Genomic DNA, 14,956 nt, shown 5'->3' with positions numbered 1-14,956 from the left:
CAGTCCCTCCTGCTCTCTGTCCATCTTCCTGTCCATTCTCTTTATCTCTGTTTTGTTTTATCTCTTTATCTCTGTCTTCATCTCTCAGTCCCTGTCTCTCTGTGTCTTTTTGTATCCCTGTTCATTTATGTTTCTTCCCTCTCTCTTTGTCTGTATCCTTTCTCTTTATCTCTGTCTCTCTGTTCCTATCTCTTTAACGCCTTCCTTCTGTCTGTCTCTATATTTATCTCTGGCTTTTCTCTCCAAGTTCCTGTTTCTCTCTGACTGTTTTCCTGTGTGTGTGTTTTTTTTTTTTATCTCTTTTTGATCTATCTCAATTCCTCCATTTGTCTATTTCTCTGTCTCCTCTCTCCCTTCTCCCTCTGTCTCTATCTGTTGGTCTCTGTATGTTTCTGTCTCTCTGTGTCTCTGTCTGTCTCTGTATGTATGTGTGTATTTCTATCTGTCACTGTCTGTCTCTGTCTCCTCTCTCCCTTTTCCCTATTTCTGTCTGTTTCATATTTGCCTATTTGCCTGTCTCTCTGTCTCATCCATCTCTCTGTTCATCTCTCTATCTCCTCTCTCCTTCTCCTTTTCCCTCACCCTCCCTCTGTCCCTATCTTTCTTTCTCTGTGTCTGTCTCTCTCTGTCTCACTGTTTCACTGTCTTTTCCTTCCTTCCTTCCTTCCTTCCTTCCTTCCTTCCTTCCTTCCTTCCTTCCTTCCTTCCTTCCTTCCTTCCTTCCTTCCTTCCTTCCTTCCTCTCTCTCTTTTTCTTTCTTTCTTTTTCTCTCTCTTTCTCTCTTTTTGTCTTTATCTATCTCTTCTTTCTCTGTCTATCTTTGCCTCTATTCTCTTTTCAAGCAGGGTTTTTCAGATCCCAAAAGGCAACAAGGGTTTACTAATTATATTACCTTTCCTTTTCCTGAAAAAAGAAAGAACACACTTTCAAAAATCCAACTCAGAATTCCCCCCCTTCCCTCCCAGACTTCCTGTTCCTTAACTGAAGCCATCTCCCTAAAATTAGCAAAATGTTCTTTTTTTTTTTTTTTCCTCTGCAAAACAACAGTCCCTCTGAAAATGTCTATTTCCCTTTTGGACCAAGATTCGTGTAAGAGTATCAGGCAGAGGGGAAATTGACGGGTTCCAACTTCAGCCACTGATTATCCCTGGGTCCAATCTCTGCATGTTATCCAGCTTCTTCCTGACTAGCTGACACTTCAGTATGGACCATCAGATGTTGGGGATGGCAGAAACCAGACTCCCTGAAATTCAGGCCTGAAGAAAGGGCTCCTGGAAAGAATTGGCCAGAGATCTTGAGCTTTGGCAACTGTTTCCTTCAGTGGGGAAGGAGAAACTGTTTCTTCAAGATTTAATTTACAAGGGGGATGGAGGAGGGAGTTGTTGGCACAGGTGGTTTGGGCTTCAACTTTTGGCTCAGGAGAATGCTGTTCCATCCCATCTTCTCTCTAAGGGCAGTTCACCTTTCCATCATACTTGAAAGTTTCCCAAGCATTTTCCTCATAATTCTGTGGGGTTGGATAGTGTCAGTCAGTCAGCAAACATTTATTAAGTGTCTACTATCCATCAAGCATTGGGCTAGATTTAAGTGATTATCGTCTCCGGTTTTTTTTGTGTAGCCCAAAGTTCAGGATTTATATGATCATATAAGCCTGGATTCCATATTTGTATTTCTTTGGTCTACTCCCCCACATTCCCCAACCCTAATCCAGAATTTCTTCTGGGCACCTTAAGTACGCCACAGATTGTGGATAAAAAAAACCCCCCAAAACTTCAGTTCCCATGAAAGCACTCAAGGGAACAATGTATATCAGACACGGGATAGATTTTATTTTCCCCTCTCCCCCCAAAATCTCAATTGCACATACATAAAAACTAAATTACATAAATACATATACTCAGTAGCATATCAAAGCAGAAGATATAGTTATATGATCTTTCTCATGAGTCCCAACTTCCCCAGGGACTTGTAGAGTCCTTCAGGCTCATAATCCTAGTCTAGGCTTTGGAATCCTTCCGAACCATTCCTGCTCCACTGGATCTGCTGTCTATCTAAACTGGCCGCTAACTTTATAGTACTATTCTAGGAATTTGGATTGCCTTTTTAAGACAAATGCACTTGAGGTTGCTAGAAAGACAGCCAGCCCTCTTTTCAATAAAGTTACATTGTGTACATAACCCAGATCCCAGGGCCAATTTCAGGTTTTTGTTTTTCATTTTCTCTGCATTGTAGTTTTGTACCTTGGCGCTCCACCAGATCTGAGATGACATGCAGAGTTCTTGGTCTACTCTCTCTCCCATGCCCTCTCTCCCTTTCCTTCTCTCTCTCTCTTTCTCCCTGTCTTGCCCTTTCTCCCACCCCCTCTCCCTCGCTCCCTTTCCTTCTCGCTCCCTCTTTCCTCCTGTCTTTCCCCTTCTTATCCTCTCTCTCTCTTCCCTTCTCCCCCTTTTCCCCTCTCTCCCTTTCTCCCTCTTGTTCGTTCCCACTCTCTCACTCTCCCTTCCTTCTCTTTCTCCCTTTCCCTCTCTCCCTTTCCTTCTCTGTCCCTCTTTCTCCCTCTATTCTCCATTCCTTTTCTCTCCCTCCCCCTTTTCCTTTCATCCTTTCCCCCTTTCCCACTCTCCCCTTCTCTCTGTCTCTCCCTCTCCCCCTCTCTCTTTCCTTCTCTGTCCTTCTTTCTCCCTCTATTCTCCATTCCCTTTCTCCCCCTCCCCCTTTTCCTTTCATCCTTTCCCCCTTTCCCACTCTCCCCTTCTCTCTCTCTCCCTCTCCCTCTCTTTCCTCTGTCTCCTGGCTGAGGCACTCCTCGCTGCCTCCAAAATCAAGATCAGGAACTTGGGGGCTCAGAATTTCTCACCACTCCTGTCAAGCACTCGAGGTAACCATGTCTATCTCATAAAGAACAGTCTTTTTTACATCACAGAAAATACAAAATGATCTAGAGGACTGTCTCTGGTTGCTATTACTTCTTGTGCTTAAGAGGCTTTGGTGTTGCCTCTCTGAAGCAGTCTTCTAGGAGACTAAGGAAGTATAGTTGAGTTCCAATTGTTTAGTGGTGAAGAGAGCCATCTACAACCAGAGAGAAGACTGTGGGAACTGAGTGTGGACTACTTTTTTTCACTTTTTATTGCTATTTGCTTGCATTTTGTTTTGTTTCTCTTTTTTTTTTTTTTCCTGGTTTGATTAGATTTTTCTTGTGCAGCAAGATAATTGTATAAAGATGTATGCATATATTGGATTTAACATATATTTCTACCATGTTTAACATTAAAAAACATAGCAAGTTTCTCTGATCAATGTCTTAATTCTCAATTATATAAAGAACTAAGTCAAATTTATAAGAATATGAGTCGTTCACAAATTCGAAAAATCAAGGGATATAATCAAGTAGTTTTCAGAAGAAGAAATCAAAGTTATCTATAGTCATTTGAAAAAAAGTATTCTAAATCACTATTGATTAGAGAAATACACTTAAAACAACTCTGAGGTTCCACATCATACCTAACAGACCGGTTAATATGACAGATAAAGAAAAGATAGATGGTGGATAGAATATGGAAAAGTTGAGCTACTAATATACTGTTAATAGGACTGTGAAGTGATTCAACATTCTAGGCAGCAATTTGGAAGTATGTTCAAAGAGCTATAAAAACTGTGAATATACTTTAACCTGAGAATACTACTTTGAGGTCTGTATTTTGAAATATCAAATAAAAACAATATACATATACACACACACATATATGTGTATGTGTGTGTGTATATATATATATATAAAAGAAATATGAGTTGGTTTGGGTGAGGGTGGGCATCTGTGATGATACACTAGCTTCACCTCCAGTGATTTTTCCCAGGTCTCTGTTTTCTGTCTCATGCTTCTGCATTTGTATTGTATTTTATAGAGAATCTCTGAAATTCTGAGCAGGTTTTTTCTATGGGAACTGTGTATTAGGAACATTAATCTGGCAGTGGTAGCCATACATCTGTTAGTCTCCCATAATGAAGTCAAGGAAAGCATATTTTCCTCCTTCGATGAACACTTATGAAATAAAAGACACAGATGCTTCTTCAGATGGCTTTCCTGTCAAATGCCAGCCATAATTTATGCAAATAAAACCCAAACTCCATTAGGGCCATTTCTCATATTGTTTAATTCGGTCCAGTTTAGCACTAGGCAAAGCCCATAGTGCTGATTGAGCCCTCCCCTGCTTGAGGGGTCAGGAAAAGGATAAGAGAAAAGGGAAATCCCTTCAGTGGCAGAAATCAGGGACTGCCCTTACCCAGCCAGTATCAAGAATCAACCAGACAAATCAACCTGGGCAAAAGACCAAAAATGAGAGTGTGTTCAAACTAGAAATTCCCAGTGAGGTCCAAGGTGGACTCTCCCTTCCCTTTCCAGGTAAGGTCCAATATTCAGACTAAAAAGTTTTGGTCTAGGCTAACTGGGGGGGTTCATGGATGAATTGAATGATAAGCAGAGTCATGAAATGACAGAATTAGAGCTTCTTTTATGGAAGCTGTCTCAGAGGTAATCTAGTCTAACAGAGGAGGAAGCCTGAAAATGTTAATTGTCTGCTGACCATCATGCAGGCTGAAAGCAGAAGAACTTAAGTTCTAGGTCTTCTAAATCCAGATATAGCCTGATCTCTTCTATCTTTCAGCTGGATCCTATTCCCCGTTCCACCATTAGTTAGCTATAGGATTTGGAGCCAGTCACTTAATTTCTCTAAGTTTCATTTAACTTAATTTAATTTTAACCAATCAAGAAGCTAAACCCTGTGCTCGATGAGTCATGCCTGTCCTTGAGAAGTTTCCATTCTCTCACAAGTGACAAATACATATATAATGTATGTGTATGAAGAAAATAAAGAGACAATGCCAAATATATTATATATAAGAAATTAAACCAGATCCTGGGGATATAAAGACAGAAAAAGATACTGAGTTGCAGACAAATCTAATCTTGCCACCTAATTGGATGGAAAGTCAAGAGCAAAAATCACTAATACAAGGAAAGAAAGATGAGTGTAAAAAACAGGGACAGGTAAAGAGTAATGAGAAATTTGAGCAGGAAGAGATCATTTTCTGGGGAAAAGATGCTTCATGAATTAGTGGCATATGAGTTGGGCATTGAAGGAAGGAAATGATTTTCATTGACAGAGGTGAGTATAGAGAAATATTTTTGGTGATGGGGAAGAGTGTGGGCAAAGAGGAAAAGAGCACAGCATCCCACAGTTATGTGGGTTGGAGAACGCCCAGTTTGGCTGGAATATAATTACCCAAGGGAAGTAACATGCAATAGGGCTGATCAGGTATGGTTTTAGAGGGTCTTGAATGCCAGGATCAGCAATTATTCTTTCATAGAAAATTTTTGATTGAAGAAAGAATCATCATTAGAGCAACACTTAGGAATGAATTGTAGTGGGATTGGACTAGACACAGAATAAGCAGATAAGGTTCTTATAGTCAAGATGAGGGTCTGATTTAGGGAGATTCCAAGAAGAATGAAGAAGATGCGTAGGATACAAGAGATATAGCAGAGGAAGAAATTATAGAATTTGACATTTGTTGATAATATTGATAAAATTACATAATAAATATTATTTTATAATAAATATATAAACAACAAAATAAAATAATAAAATATTATTAATAATAATAGTAGTACTATTTATATAGTATTTTACAATTTGTGAAGTATTTTCTGTGCTATCTTATTTGATCCTCATAATAACCTGATGATTTTGACAGATGAGGAAACTGAGGAAGACAGAAATCAAGTGATCTGCCTAAAGTCATACAGTAAGTGACTGAGCTAGTATTTCAATGTAGGTCTTTCTGACTCAGAATTCAGTCCTGTATTCTCAATGTCCCTGGCTATCTCCCTAATGAATCACAAATTGAAGGCATTGAGGAGAGAGAAGAATCAAAGATAATATTGAAGCTACAAGACTTAGAGACCTGGCTGAAAGACTGACATGAAAAGAAATGGAACTGAGGGGCAGGTTTTTGGGAGAAGGTTATGAGTTTGGGTTTGGTGATATTGAGGCAAATCCAGGTGAAGACTCACAACAGAAAAGTGGAAGGATCATTTCTTCAAAGGATGCCCCTCTAGGCTGTGGGTTTTGGGGTTTATGGTAGCTTCTCCTAAGAAGTATAAGGGTCTGTCTTAACAGATCCCAAAGACCCTTTCCATTGACCTAAAGACTTTTGTTTTGGGTTCTATGCTAATTTAAACTCAATAAACACTTTTTAAGGACCTACTGTGTGCCAGGTCCTGTGGTGACCTGTGCCTACTATGTGCTCCTGTGCTGGGCATACATAACAATAAGGGCAAGATCTATGATTTCATAGGTTTAGGGAATTCCGGGTGGAAACTTCCTCCATCAATGCAAATTGACACTTGCAATTTACCATCTTGGAGATGGACACTGGACACTAGAAAGTAGCCAGGGCTTGAACCCAGATTTTCCTGTTTCCAAAGCCAGCTCTCTCTATATTAAGCCACACCATGCTCTTTTAGACCTGTGATTTTAAAAAAAGACAAAAAAAAAAAAAAAAAAACTTGTCTCCAAATAATTTCCTTTTACTTAAGTGATCTTGGGATGTCAAGCCCCCTTAACTTCTTGGTCACTTGGCATATGCTTGACTTCTTCCCTTTAGTAATGAGAAACAACAAGAAGAATAATACTGGTGTCAAAGGATGGGTCAAATGTGCTCTCTCTCTCTCTCTCTCTTTCTCTCTCTCTCTACTAGATGTGATTTAGAAAAGTCATTCAATATTTCTATCATCTGTAAAATAAGGGGGCTAGCCTAAATGAGGTTATATATGTAGATCAGAGACTTAGAGTTAACAGGGATATCAGAGGTCATGTAATTAAACCACTTTATTTTATAGTTGAGGAAACTGAGGCATAAATGAGAAAAGAGAGATCATAGATCTACAGGTGGAAGAAATTTCAGAGGTCATCTATTTCAACCACCTTTTCCTCCCCCTCCCTCCTTCTGCTAGAGCCTGCTGTACTGATGAAATTATAGATTGTATCAGCAATGACAACAAAAAGACTGACATTTCTTTCATGCTTTATATATGTCGCTTCCCTCCTTCCTTTTCTTTCTTCCTTCTTCCCTCCTTTTCTTTCTTCTTCCCTCCTTCCCTCCTTCCTTCCTTCCTTCTTTCCCTCCCTCCCCCTTTCTCCATTTCTCTCTCTTGTTCTCTTTCTTTCCAAGGCAGAGAAGAGTAAATGACTTGCCTAGGATCACGTATCTGGGACCAGATTTGAACTTAGTCCCGCCTGGGCGTGCGCCAGTTCATTTGAACCTCATAATGCTCTTTGGGCTATCAATGTCATCAAATGTCCTGACAGTTTTATCTAATTTTAGTCATCTAGCAATTCAGCAAAGAAGCCATCTTATCTGTCATTGTGTGATTTGGAGATTGTCATTTAATTTTTCTGGGCTTTAGATTCCCAAGTCATTGATAAAAATGTAGCAAGCATAAAGCCATAGAAATTTCCTTGAGGCTTTCCATTAAAATTAACATCAATGTTTTAGTGATTATTCTTTCTTTGAGTTTGGACATTTTCACAGTCACACAGCTAGTATCACGAATGAGACTTAAACTTAGGTTGTCCTTTAGACACCGAGCACAATACTATACTTTCCCCTTCCTTGACTTCAGCCAATAAAAAGATAATTCAGTCTGATGTCCCAAGCAGCTTACCTTTAAAATTCACTTTTATAAAAACCAACTCCCCATTTCCCCTCCTTTTCCCATACATCAAATGAGGGGCTTAGAGTAAATGATCTTTAGATTCCAAGACTCCTAAGGTCCTTCCAGATCTAAGGCTCTGATGTCTCACTGCCTGGAGTCAGTTCATGGAAGGCTGCCAGGGTCAAACAGAGAATGCCCGTAGGATTAGGAGGCAAGGTCAGAAAATGTCATCCCTTCAATTGAGGCTAAATAAATGCATGAGGATTTCTAGCAGAAGAACTAACCCACCCTAACAGATGGCATGCGAGTGGGCTGCCAGTGAAACTAGGCTATCTTCCACATACAATAAAGAGACCCAAGCATCTCTTAAATTATTAGAACCCCAGGCTTTGTCTCAAATCATTGAGGGAATAGGGTGTCTCTGAAAATCCCCCCCGAGGACACATCAATCTACAACCTAACTAATGTAAGAAAAATTGTGAGCTAATTTATTTTTAAAACACCAAAGCAACAAAACCTCACATTTCTATCATAAGAGAGGAGGATCATGTTGTGAATAGAATATATGAAATAAACATTTATTAAGTGCCTACTATGAGCCGGGAACACTTAGTCTACTTAGTGCCAGAGCATTAAACTCTTTACAAATAATAACTCATGATATTTGATCCTCACAACAACCCTAGATGGTAGGTGCTATTATTATTTCTATTTTGTAGCTGTGGAAACTGAAGCAGAGAGTGAGTTGTACAGGATCACATACCTAGTAAGATAAAAAAATTAATATAATAAACTATTAATTTTATATATTATGTACAATATATACTATTATTATAAAATAAATTTTATTTCTTTAATTAAAAAATTGAACTCTTGTCTTTGTAACTCTAGATCCAACTCTCATCTACAGTATCATCTTGCTGCTTATAAAGCAGGGTTTCTTAAAGTTTTTCCATTCACTACTCCTTTTGTTCAAGAAATTGTTATGCAATCCCAGGCATATAAAATAGGGATACAAATCAAACATCTACCGATAATAAATTATACTTCATAACCCCCGTGTTCAGTTTTGTGATCCCATTTGGGATTTAAAAAGTGAAGCTCTAGACACCCAGTCCTGAATCTGACACATAACTGTCATTTGGATAATTCACATAACTTCTCAGCACTCCAGGCAAGTTTGTAAGATTCTACTAAGTTAAGTAGAATATTTGAGTTTCTCACCTCCAGGAGTTCCCTATGCCAAGAAAATCACAAGTTGTCTAACCCCTCCCCCCCATGCCTTATAATAGTCCCTGTAAATGGGTAACACAAATATAATTATTCTCCATTTAACACATGGAGAAACTGAGAATTGGTGAGTTGGAATGCTTTGGCCATCATCACACAGGTAAAATTCAAAACTAGGTCCCTTTCACCCCAGATTGTATCTCATTGTCTCTGCTAGTTGATGTTATAAGATAAGGGTACCCTTTGGCAGTCTAGTAAAATCTATGTATGGGTCCCTTCTTGGAACAACCATTTTTGGAAAGATATTTAATAGCACTTTATTTTTCTAAATACATGCAAAAATAATTTTCAGCACTCAATTTGCAAAACCTGTATTTCAAACTTTTCTCCCTCTTTCCCTCCCTGCTCCTTCCCCAAGACAGCAAGCAATCAGATTTAGATTAAACACATGCAATTCTTCTAAATATTCATCATGCTGCATAAGAAAAATCAGATCAAAAGAGAAAAAAAAAGGAAATCAAAAACCAAGCACAAAAAGTGAAAACAATATGCTTTAATCCACATTTAGTCTCCATAGTTTCACTCTGGATGCTATCACAAGTCTTGAATCACCTCGTTGCTGAAAAGAGCCAAGGCTATCACAGTTGATCACATAATCTTGTTGTTACTGTATACAGTGCTCTCCTGGTTCTGCTCACTTTACTGAGCATCAGTTCATATAAGTCTTTTGAAATCAGCCTACTCATCATTTCTTATAGAACAATAATATTCTACCACATTCATATACCATATTTTTTTAGTCATCCCCCAACAGATGGGCATCCACTCAAGAAGAACAACATTTTTATTGACATCCCTAAAACTAAAAAGGAAATTAATTATATTGAAATGCAATTATCAACATTTAAAAAGAAGTTCGTGGACACCAAGGATAAGAAAACTTATCATAAGAGAGTCTAGAGAGAAAGCCAAAGACCAGGATGCATCAGAGTCTCCTACATTTTCCCTGGGCAGGTACTGGAGTCTGGAAGACCCCAAATATCATCTTTATATTTACCAACTATGGGACCATAAACAACTCACTTAATTTCTCTGATCAGACAAAAAAAATTCTGTTTGACTTAATAAATCAATGCCTGTGGAGTAGATGTACATGTCATGCATGAACATAATCATATGCTTTCCAAAATGTGATACTCACAACTGAACATGGTATCACAGTTGCAATGTAACAATGCTAGGATATAGTATGTCTTCCTTCATTCTTGAGACTATCTATAGTTCATTTAATGAAGCCTCAGATCCTGTTATTTTTTAATTGTGCCATACTATTGACATGTTTAGCTTACTGTCAACTAAAACCTACAGACGCAATTTTATACAAACTGTTTTCTCATCATACCTTACCTTATGACATTAATTATTTGAACCCGGTTAAGATTTTACATTTATCTTCATTAAATTTTGTCATATTAAGTTAAACTTTTGTCCACTATTTCCTAGATTTTTTTTGGATCCTGACATTTTTATCTAATTTTAGTCATCTAGCAATTTGACAAAGAAGCCATCTTATCCATCATTGTGTGATTTGGAGATTGTCATTTAATTTTTCTGGGCTTTAGATTCCCAAGTCATTGATAAAAATATTGAGCAGCAAGCATAAAGCCATGGAAATTTCCTTGAGGCATTCCATTAAAATTAACACCAATTTATTAATGATTATTCTTTCTCTGAGTTTGGACATTTGATCAATTCTATATCCATTGCACTGTGTATGTCTTACTATATGTCCATAAGGATAGGATGAAAGATATAGTCAAATTGAATCATATGACTATTTATTTGTAGCTGGAAGTGATACTTTGTTGAAAGTCAAATATGCAACAAATGTATGGTTTTTATGATTTTTTTTAGTTTATTTATTTTTAATACATTGTTTTATGAATTGTGTTGGGAGAGAAAAATCAGAGCAAAAAAGAAAAACCATGGGAGAGAGGAAAAAACACACCAGAAAAAAGAAGTGAACATAGCATGTGTTGATTTACATTCAGTCTCCCTAGTTCTTTTTTAGGATGTAGACGACATTTTCTGTCCAGAGTCTATAGGAATTGCTTTGGATCACCGAACTACTGCAAGTTTTTCATAGTTGATCATCACACATTCTTGCTGTTACTGTATACAATGTATTCCTGGTTCTGCTTGTTTCACTCAGCATCAGTTCATGTAAATCTTTCCAGGCCTTTCTATAATCAGCTTATTCATCATTTTTTATAGAACAATAATATTCCATTACCTTCATGTACCACAACTTATTTAGCCATTCCCCAATTGTTGGGCATCTACTCCTTTTCCAACATTTTTGCACACGTGGGTCCTGTTCCTTCATTTGTGATTTTCTTGGGATACAGACCCAGTAATGACACTGTTGGGTCAAAGGGCATGCACATTTGATAGCCCTTTGGGCATATTCCAGATTGCTCTCTAGAATGGTTGAATCATTTCACAACTCCACCAACAATACATTAGTGTCCCAGTTTTCCCACATCTCCTCCAACATTCATCATTATTTTTTCCTGTCGTTTTCGCCAATCTGAAAAGTGGGAAGTATACTTCAGAGTTGTTTTAATTTGCATTTCTCAAGTATATGGTTTTGTGACTCTTTGAGTTACCTTACTAAAGTAAATGTCTAGTTACTGTAAAAAAAATAAAAATATTTCTTGAATAATAACTGTCATAAAAGAAAATAAAGTAGTCTTACAAGGTGAATTCATATTGAATTTTAATAATCACTGCTTTATTTTCTAAATGCTAGCAAACCAACCCTTTAATCATATTTTTTTGAAGTTTGCCAAGAATCAATGTCAAGGATACATAGACATAGATCAGTTGCTGAGCAGAGATTACAGTTGAATAGTTGAGTATATGTCAAATATAGTAAAATGTCAAATCCCTGAGGGTAGTGTTTTTGCTTTTTATTTATATTGAAGAACCTGGTACATGCCCGGCACATGGGGTAGTTAGGTGATACCATAGTACATAGAGTGCCAGACTTGGAGTCAGGAAGACTCATTTTCCTCTGAGTTCAAATATGGCCCCAACACTTACTTAGCTGTGTGACTCTGGGCAAGTCACTTAACCCTGTTTGCCTGTTTCCTCATCATTAAAACAAACTGAAGAAGGAAACTGCTCCCGTATCTCTGCCAAGAAAACTCCAAATGGGATCATGGAGAGTCACACATAACTAAAAATGACTGTACAATAACAATAACCTGGAACATAGAAATGTGTGTTGATTGATTGATGTCTGGATCTCAGCTCCTCTAATCCCTTATTCATTTCCAACTAGTAGTTAATACTCTATACCAGGATCACTCACTCAGCTCACACAGTCTCCTCCTTTTTCTACTTCTCCTCCCATCTCCCATCCCAGCCCCAAACACTTAAGAGTCAAAGAACAGACTTGCCTTCTGCATCTTCAAGGCAAGGTGCCATTTCCTTTCCTGAAGTCTTGTACATGTAACTGATAAATTTTATCTCCTGCTGACCCACTGAAGAGGCAGTTCAAGTACTTGGCCAGGTTTCTGCGAAGGCTGGCTGTCATCAGCTGATATGTTAGTCCCATGCCCAGAAGACACACTCTGAGAAAGAAGCAAAGAGCTTAGATCAGATATCTAGATCTGATGAAAGATGGTTCTGCACAACTGGGTCTATTAAAATTCCAGTCTCAAAAGGAAGGAACCTGCCTCTCTCTCCACTGGTTCCCTCTGATCTGGCCTGTTACCTCCCCATCATTCTGTCCCATAAACTGTTATCACCTCTGTGTTAATGGAAGTTGCCGAGTTCCCTGTGGTTTTCACAGAAATCCTAGGGCCAAGTAAACAGAGCTGGAGGAAGGTGGGGAATTTGAAACCAACATCTGAAAGAATTAAAGAAGAATTAAAAAAGGAAAAAAATGCATATCTTTTCCTCACTCTGTTGAATAGAGGAAAAAAATACTCAATTATCAGAAAAAGTTTTGGATTATAAGGCCTGATTCTGAATTTGTGCTGTAGATGGGTTGTTCTGAGGTGAAGAATCCCAACTATCCTCTCCTTTCTCTTATAAATAAAGGCTAACAAGTCTTTTAAAGGGAAAGAACCAACTTTCATCAAGATATATACAAGGCGGTTGGTTGTCTTTCCTTCCTGAAGGGGACCATGACATCAGGAAGTTGAAGCCATGACTTGCAAGTGAATTAGATTTAAATGAGAGTGGGATTTTCAAAGTAAAGTCTGGGAAAAGGTTTGGCCGAAATGCTCTTGGCTCTACTAACTATAGTCTGAACTATAAAATCATAGAAGATTATGATTAGATAATTTTATTCAGCCTGCTTATTTTATTGGGTAGAGGTAGGAAAGGAGCTTAGAGATATAAAATGACCAGCCCTAAGGTCAAGCAACCCTATAGAGGCTATCCCCAAATATCTGAACTCCTCGTTTAGTGCTTCCTCCAAGAAAGCAGTATTTACCCACCCAAACTGCTATAGATAAAGTATCCATTGGTGACATGGGGACAAACACCAGGAATCACAGAGATTGAAGAGAAATTGAGTCCAGTCCAGGGAGAATTCATATCACATAATCAAAGATTTAGATATGGAAGGACACTTCGAAGGCCATTTTTATAGTTGGAAAAAAAAAAAAAACCTCAATGCTATTTAAAAATTGTTTATTAAGTATCTAGGGACACAAGGAAAATGAATAGTCTCTGCCCTCAAGGAGATTATATTGTAGTGAATGAATGCAATATGAATAAGCATAGGAGGAAAAGAAGGAAGGTATCATTTCCCCCCAAGTTTGCAAGTTTTTTTTTTTTAAAGCAAGACTTTTGATTTGAATAAATGAATGTAAAAGCATTTATTAAGTACATAATATGTGCCAAGCACTGTGCTGAGTCCTGAGGATATAACTTGGGAAAAAAAAAAAAAAAAGACAGTCCTTGTACTTAAAGAGGTCATTTTAGGAGATTTTCCTTTATTTTTATTTTTTAGAAAATTTATTTAGTATTTTTCCCCAATTACATATAAAAATACTATTAATGTACTTTTTTTTTTAGTATTTCATTTTCCCAATTGCACATCAAAACAATTTTTTAACTTTCTTTTTTTAAGTTCCAAATTCTCTCCCTTCTTATCTCTCCACTACCCTCATTGAGAAAACAAACAATTCAATATAGGTTATACATGTGTAGTCAAGCAAAATGTATTTCCACACACAGTAGTCATGTGGAAAAGAATAGCCCAAAATCACCCTCAAGAAAAATAAAATTTAGAAAGTATGGTCCAATCTGTATTCAGACACTGTTAGTTCTTTTTCTGGGGATGGATAGAGTTCTTCATCATAAGTCCTTCAGAGTTATTTTGGATCACTGTATTGCTGAGAATAGCCAAGTCATTCACAGCTGATCATCCCACAGTATTGCTGTTACTTTGTACATAATACATTTCATTTTGCATCACTTCATGGAAGTCTTGCCAGGTTTTTCTATTTATCATTTCTTATATAGTACAATATAGTTTTCCATCACAACCACATTTAGCCGTTCTTCAATTGATGAGCATCTCCTCAATTTCCAATTTCCTGCCACCAGAAAAGAGTTACTATAAATATTTCTGTGTATACACACACACACACACACACACACACAAGTCCTTTTCCCCTTTGTTTTTTTTTTTTTTTTCTTTTTGGATCAGACCTAGTAGTGGCCTTGTAAAGTTGCAAATTGCTCTAAAGAATAGCTATATCAGTTCATAATTCACAAGAGTGGTTAAATCAGTTCACAATTCCACCAAAGTACGTTAATGTTTCCCATATCTCCACCAACATTTGTCATTCTTCTTTTCTGTCCTATTAATCAATGTGATAGATATGAGGTATACTTCAGAATTGTTTCAATTTGCCTTTCTCCAGTCACTTTCTCATATAGCTATAGATAGCTTTGATTATTTCACCTGAAAACTGTTCCTATCTCTAG

Source organism: Antechinus flavipes, chromosome 5 (assembly GCF_016432865.1).
Source record: "Antechinus flavipes isolate AdamAnt ecotype Samford, QLD, Australia chromosome 5, AdamAnt_v2, whole genome shotgun sequence".
Taxonomy (NCBI): Eukaryota; Metazoa; Chordata; class Mammalia; order Dasyuromorphia; family Dasyuridae; genus Antechinus; species Antechinus flavipes.
This window is presented reverse-complemented; position numbering follows the sequence as displayed.